The sequence below is a fragment of the Acromyrmex echinatior genome, chromosome 17, assembly GCF_024713525.1.
Source record: "Acromyrmex echinatior isolate Ae372 chromosome 17, ASM2471352v2, whole genome shotgun sequence".
In the NCBI taxonomy this organism is placed as follows: domain Eukaryota; kingdom Metazoa; phylum Arthropoda; class Insecta; order Hymenoptera; family Formicidae; genus Acromyrmex; species Acromyrmex echinatior.
The window spans coordinates 1743888-1750730 of NC_141868.1; the positions used below are offsets into that span (position 1 = coordinate 1743888).

The 6843-nt window shown below is 32.4% G+C and overlaps 1 protein-coding gene and 1 long non-coding RNA gene across 3 annotated transcripts in view; both read left to right on the forward strand.

The window, feature by feature from the left end:
• The window catches only part of LOC147906818 (uncharacterized), a 31945-nt gene extending 25111 nt beyond the window's left edge, over window positions 1–6834 (forward strand). Inside the window, exon 3 of the long non-coding RNA XR_015547937.1 lies at window positions 6771–6834. This is a non-coding gene — a long non-coding RNA (uncharacterized LOC147906818). The remainder of the gene's footprint in view (window positions 1–6770) is intronic.
• The window catches only part of LOC105152105 (small conductance calcium-activated potassium channel), a 212826-nt gene that overhangs the window by 139741 nt on the left and 66242 nt on the right, over window positions 1–6843 (forward strand). The window lies entirely within an intron of this gene.

The following is a 6843-nucleotide window of genomic DNA, read 5'->3' on the forward strand; positions in this document are numbered from 1 at the left end:
CTGGTAGTCTGAGTAGGTTCTCTTTATCGCGGTTGTGAACAATCGCGAAAGAGAGAGGGCAAGAAAGAGAGAAATTTATCAGGCATATACAAGTTTAAGATTGTTCGAGCCAATCAAGCTTTGAATTAAGGAAGCCTCTCGGGACGGTCTCCATGACTACCACCCAGTCTCTGCATCTCTCTTTCCTCCCCCAATAACACAGTCTTCCACCTTTATCCTCCTCCCTCTCGACCGATGAGAAAGGTCACGGGGTCATGCTGCGCGAAATCTCTCTGTCGGTTCCGGCAACCATCATCGGCCTTCCCTCTGTTCATTATCCGCAATTGACCGACGTCGTTGAGCGAAATGTGCGAACGCGAAGCATTTGTAAGCTCACAGATAAGCAAAGGTAACGGTTCAACTTTTAGTCCGGATCTACAATAGGTTTTTAAGCCTTAATCCTTTGAGTCGCAATGAGCCATTTATGGCACATAGCTTTTTGGCCTCCTTTTTTTTACCATATCTCTTGTTTTCAGAGTAAACTCACGGGGTTCTTTTTTTTCAGGTAAAATAAGATTCAAACTTCAAAAAGTAGAACATGTTTCATGATTATTTAATAATTTTTATGTTGTAAACAAATTTATATAAAAAAATGTATATTTTTCCAAATTTAATTTATTTGTGGCAGATTTTGACAATAAACATGCATTGTAAATCATTGTTTTCAATGCTTTTGAGGTCGCTGAATTTAAATCCGCCATCAGATTTTTAAAATTCAAAATGGCGGATCCAATATGGCGACTAAAACTACAAAAATGTGATTATTTTTGCAATCGGTCAATTACTATTGCATTGAATCAGTCATTTTTAACATTGCAACTTATTATTAATGTATTTGAAAACAATGAGTTTGAATTGGCCATTAGATTACTTGCATTCAACATGCAAAATGATCAGTTTCTTGATTCATCATTTTGAATCTGCCATCTTGATTTTAATTCTTTTTTGTAATTCCCCGGATTCAGATTCAGCGGCCTCAAAATCTAAGAAACCACCCTTCCTATAATGATTGCTACATCCTGAATTGCGTGACTGAAAGGATTAAGCCATAAGAAATGAACGAATCATGGTTTTATGATGATTATTCTTCTCGATTATTCAACTGTAATTGATCAATTTCTTATGGCTTAAGGCTTAAACACCTATTGTAGATCCGGACTTACAGGACGGGAAAACCACTAGTGGCGCTAAAGTATCATATTTGGATGCAAGAAATACTATGATTTATTACAAATCCTATTGAATGGAAGCTATAAAATTTGAAAAATAGATCTTAAACTACTTCTAAAAGTTAATACGCAAAATTTCTCCGAAACCAACCATGGTGTGAAAACTACGATGACTACCGTTAAACGCGCTCGAAGTTCGAACTGTACATTCGAGCCTTTGACCATTTCTGTAGGAGAAAAAAAAAACACGGATATATCTCGCCTCGCGCGCAGGTGTAAATTGAACGTAAATAGCCAGCACGGCTGGGCGCCGTCGGGCGCGGGACTCACGCACAGACCGTGCTTTCCAACTCGGCTGGCCGGAAACACGCGTTCTCACAGAGGATACCCCGCGCGGAAAATATAGCGGGGGATCGATAGGTCGCGCGCATAGAGTCCTACGTACATGCAACTCCCCATACACTGACAGACAGGTGCATGCGCCCCATGCGACCGTATAAGCACGGCAGCTCTCGATACAACGGGGTGGAATCAGATGGTGTATACGAAATAGACGTTAACAGCAAGCTCATGCACGTGCGCTTAAATTTCACCAATTCTCGACAGAAGTGCAACGGCAGATCGGACGAAATATCGATGCGAGCGCTGAGGAATATACGTGCAATATCCTCCAATGATGTGCTCGGTACCACTCGTTCTCTTTAATAATCTCGCAATATCTCTTGGGTAACTAAATAAATGATTGAGACATGTTTTGATATATAGGGTAACAATCGGAAAATTACTGAAATTAAATGACTCTTATTTTGTAATGGATATATTGAGAGAAAAGTATTTGGTATTTACAACTGTAATAACTCCATTTTTATAGTTATTATAGCTATAATATTAGTAATAATAATTATGTGTACGTATAGTCCTCTGAAATATAAAAAAAATTATACTATAAATTATAATAATTTCAAATGTTAATATAATAAAATACCACGATATAAATGGTGTGTAAATAAAATAAACATTTGTATTCAGTAAATGCAATTGTAATCATAGTGAATATGATTTTCTCAAATTTACTTGCTTACTTTGCTTTACTTATGTAATATTAATAAAAAGTATATTAAAAAAAGACTTTTTTTCAAGCAGTGTGTGTGATTATTATTAATAACACAACTGACTATGTTTGCATAAAACAACTATAAATATATAGTTGTCCCAAAAATGTACTATAAATTCTATTTAAATTGTGGTAATTACAACCATTTTTTTCTCTCAGTGTAGAACTAAATAAATCAAGTGCTATATTTGAAAGTAAAAATTTGTCATTTTTATTAAAAATACTATATGCAAATAAAAATACAAATCTGTAAACTCATAAAAACAGATGTTACAAAAAAACCAATAATGGTGACTGGTTATATTCAGAGAAAAAAATATAGTGATAGCAACTATAAAGGTAACTGTCCATTATTTTAAGAGTTAATTTTTTAAGTCACTGTATGAAGAAAAGTTCATATGAGCACATGGTCTAAATGCCTCGTTTTAGAGATAAATGTTAAAAGTTTTAAAATTATTTCTATAAAAATCTTCTCTTAAGAGTTTTTAAACGAAAAGAAATTTTATTTTCGTAAAGGGATCTCATCTATACTTATCTATAGTCACCATTTTATAAAAATCAATGGCGATTATAGAAATAAAATTTAGATAGTACCTACATTAGTGTGTCAAATTTGTATAATAATGATCAAATCCAATTTTTTTTACAGATTTTATTATTTCATTATATTATATTACACTTTCGCTAAAAAATATTCATTTTTGAAATTTTTCTCGTTTAAATGCTATTTAAAGAACGATAATTTTATAAAATTTTTAATAGCCTCTAAACGTGACTTTTATAATTAGATGTTTATATGAGCATTTTTTTTTAAATTAATAATATTGAAATTAATAATACACATAAATAATTAACTCCTAAAATATTAGTTATACAATTAAGTTATATAATTAGTTAAATCGTTAATCTCTTTATAAAATATTAACTTTTAAAAGTTTATATGTGTATCTACTTTTTATATTGTGTTAATAAAAATGGTGGATTTTTTTCTTCATTATAGAATATAATTTTTATTTTATTTTATCCCGTTTTTTATTACAAAAAATAACAGCCACTTAGTTTTAGCAACTTTCCGAGTGTCATTTTACTGCACAATTATCTTACTTATTCCTTATAATTAGCGACATTGTCTAGTTTAATCTTACTTCTAAAAACTTTCAAATCTTTTCTTCTCAACGTTAAATACCTGAACGTCATGTTCATTTTGTTAATGAGACTACATTATGAAGAGATTAATTTCCTTTTTATTATTTACTTGATATTAGTAGCCTATAAATATATAAATCCAATTTTGTCAAGAAATGGAAGAATTACTATACCGCTCGCTATACCGTTATACTTTTTATAATAATAATTTGATAATTATGTTGTAACTTGTTATGACTATAGATAATGATAACTAACTGAACGTTGAGGTTAGGTTAGAAAAGTCTTTGAAAGTAACTTGTCAGCATTACGCATAATTTAGAAAAAAAGTAATAAGTATCTTGTAACGCATTGATGAGTTACTTTTTCCGTTACAAGTAACGAATGAAAGTAATTAATTGTAAATAAAAAATTACTTTTTCAGTCATGACTATCCTATTTCCAATCTTACAAGTAACACGTATTTTCATTTCCTGAATTTTATATAATACATTAGATATAAAGATAGATTAAATTGTACTGTTACAGATTTAAAAAAAAATCATCTCTAAACTCAAGGAGCTAAGTAGAATAAAAATTCGCATGTTTTATCTTTTTCTTTTCAACCGCATTTTACTTCGAGGTGATTAATCAATTCATTAGTGTGGTAGCAACGAAGTTGCAAAATGGTGAAGCGAACTTTTTCCACTTTTAAGAATGGAAGAAAAGCAATCTAGCTTTTTCTTTAATTCGAATACTGTAATCTCTGTAGCTCTCATTTATTTATATTATTCGCATTCGCGAAACTCACAAAAACAACCGCTCCAACACTCAATTCTCGACCTCCTGGCATAGCTGAAAAAGTTAACGCGATTAAGGGGTGCGCTTTGTTACACAGGAATCCCAAGCTCTCTCTAGCGCGAAGCGATAAATTTTTTAACGGACACTATATCTCTTGTCACACGAGAAATCACCTCGTCCGTATATAGAATTCTACATTTCCGAGACACTCGTTAACTCATATCTCGTCGGACGGGGAAATAGAATAATTCTCATCGATCGGAAGCCGTCTCGAGCCTCTTGAGAGGCTAGCCTCGAGAAGATCTCGTGTGGCTCTGCCCACGTTTTATCCGATAAATCAGAATTGCACACAATCGTTGTTAAAATAAATCGAAACTAGATTAGAATTTTTGCGACGGTCATTTATTTCGACGTAGTTGAGGCTTTATCCTTTTGGTTTAAAAAAAGGGGAGGAATATAAAGAAAATTAAAATCTATTTCTACACTTTCGGAATTTCCCTCCTACTAATCCCTAATGTTAGAAGAGGGAAAATATCCAGCAAGTACAAACTGAGATTGTTTGTCGTTATTTTGACGTCAAATAACGTTAAAGACGTCATTTTGACGTCAAAATAGCGACAAATAACCTCAGCTTGTTTGCTAGGTAACCTATATGTATACAAAGTTTCATTAAAATCAGAATTTTGCAACGATCCCTTACCTCGTAAAAGTAACAGTTTAATGAAACTTTGTGTGTGTGTGTGTGTGTGTGTGTGTGTAGATTAAATAAATAAATTTAGAAAATATCAGTAGAGCCAATAAAGGCTTTGTAAAATCACCTTATATGTAAAACAATTTTTAGCATTTTTCGTACCTATATCTCAAAAACTATTCGCTCAAAAAATGTTTTATGGAAAAGTTTTATAATAAAATGATTTCTATTTATTTACGTCAATTTTTAAAATAAAAACTTTAAAAATATAAATTTTAAAAATAATTATTTTTTAAAAATATTATATACGTAGAGATAGTTTTATTATAAAACCTTTTATACAATGCACACACATGGCTTTATGTCTTGAACGATTTATATCTGAATAATTTTCAAAATACAATGAAAAAAAGCTAATAACTGCTTCATATAAAAGGAATAATTTTGTTTCTTAAAATTTAATTGTTTATTGGCCGCAACTAATATTTTCTGAATTTATCTATTTATGCAATCTATATGTGTTTCAATAAAATCAGAATTTGGCATTTTGCAAAGTTTCTTTGTAAGGCGATAAACCTTTCAATTTCTGAACGATAAAGGCGCGATTCAGCACATCTCTCATGCAAGAGGAACTCAGAAGGTAAAGGGACGTTTGAAGAAAAGGGAAATCATATTGCAGTTCAAAAGAATTCTGTTTTGTGGTCACCTTTCTACATAATTCTATTGACTTCAATACACTCGATCCACCGCTTCGATTTACTTACACAACTCATATAACTCGCGTTCTGTTGCGTTCTTTCAAGCACGAGTTACGCTACTCTTCCTCTATCGAGGACGAATTTGACTGAATTTCTGAATCAAATTCAAAACCGAGATGGCAAAGAACAGTCACGCGAAGTCGAAATAGATATACACTTTGACAAAAAGTTACACATAGATTCAGATATTGGGATCGTTTAAGGAGGTTCTCGCGCTACTTCCTAGTCAATAGACAGTTTATTCATAATAATATGTAAAACAATTAAAATAATGGAATAAAAAGGTTACTAACAACATCTTATGCTATTATACATAATTATTGTTAATTTTATATGTTACTAAATATTTTAAAAATGACAAAATAAAAGTTATAAGATGCTCATTTGATATACACATTCGTTCATTTGACATATATTCTAGCTTTCTCTTCATTAAAGAATATAAATTTCTTGTAAACTGTACGGTCAGTTTAAATGAAACTTTACGAGAACAAACTTAAGTGTTTACTTTATAATTGTAACGATTTTTAAATTGCTGTCTTATACGCAAGTGTCTCAATTTAAAAGAGAATAAGGTTATACCTTCAACTTGTAACGTAAAATTCTATAAATTTATAATTAAATATCATCAAAATGATACGGTAAAAGTCAATGAAATTTTTTCTAGATATTATCGACATCGTTAACTTTTGTATTACATGTATATCATAGACTTGTATTAGACTTATATTTCATCAAACGCGAGAACCTCTTTAACGATAACAGTGATAAATACAACTTTAACAAGACTACGAGAAAAGACCTTTCTCATACGTCTTGTCGAGAGAAATTGAAATAGTTCCGTGACATTTCGCCATATCTGTCACTTCCGAGATAATAACCCTTTTGTCTAAACCTGTGCATAACTTTTCCCTGTCAAAGAGTGCAATTACGCGAGATATAAAAGTGATTTACGCGGGCGCTTTTGCACGCTCTCCCACGCACAGCAATTAATGCACGACACGAGCACACGCGCGTCACGAACTGCAGGCCTCTTCTCTTCTTAATCGTGCTCCTGCTCGCCGCTGTTCCAGCTGCGGAAGCCAGTGTCGACTCTCTCGATCCCGGGGGCGATGAAGAACAGCGGCGGGGTGGCCGGCGGGGGCG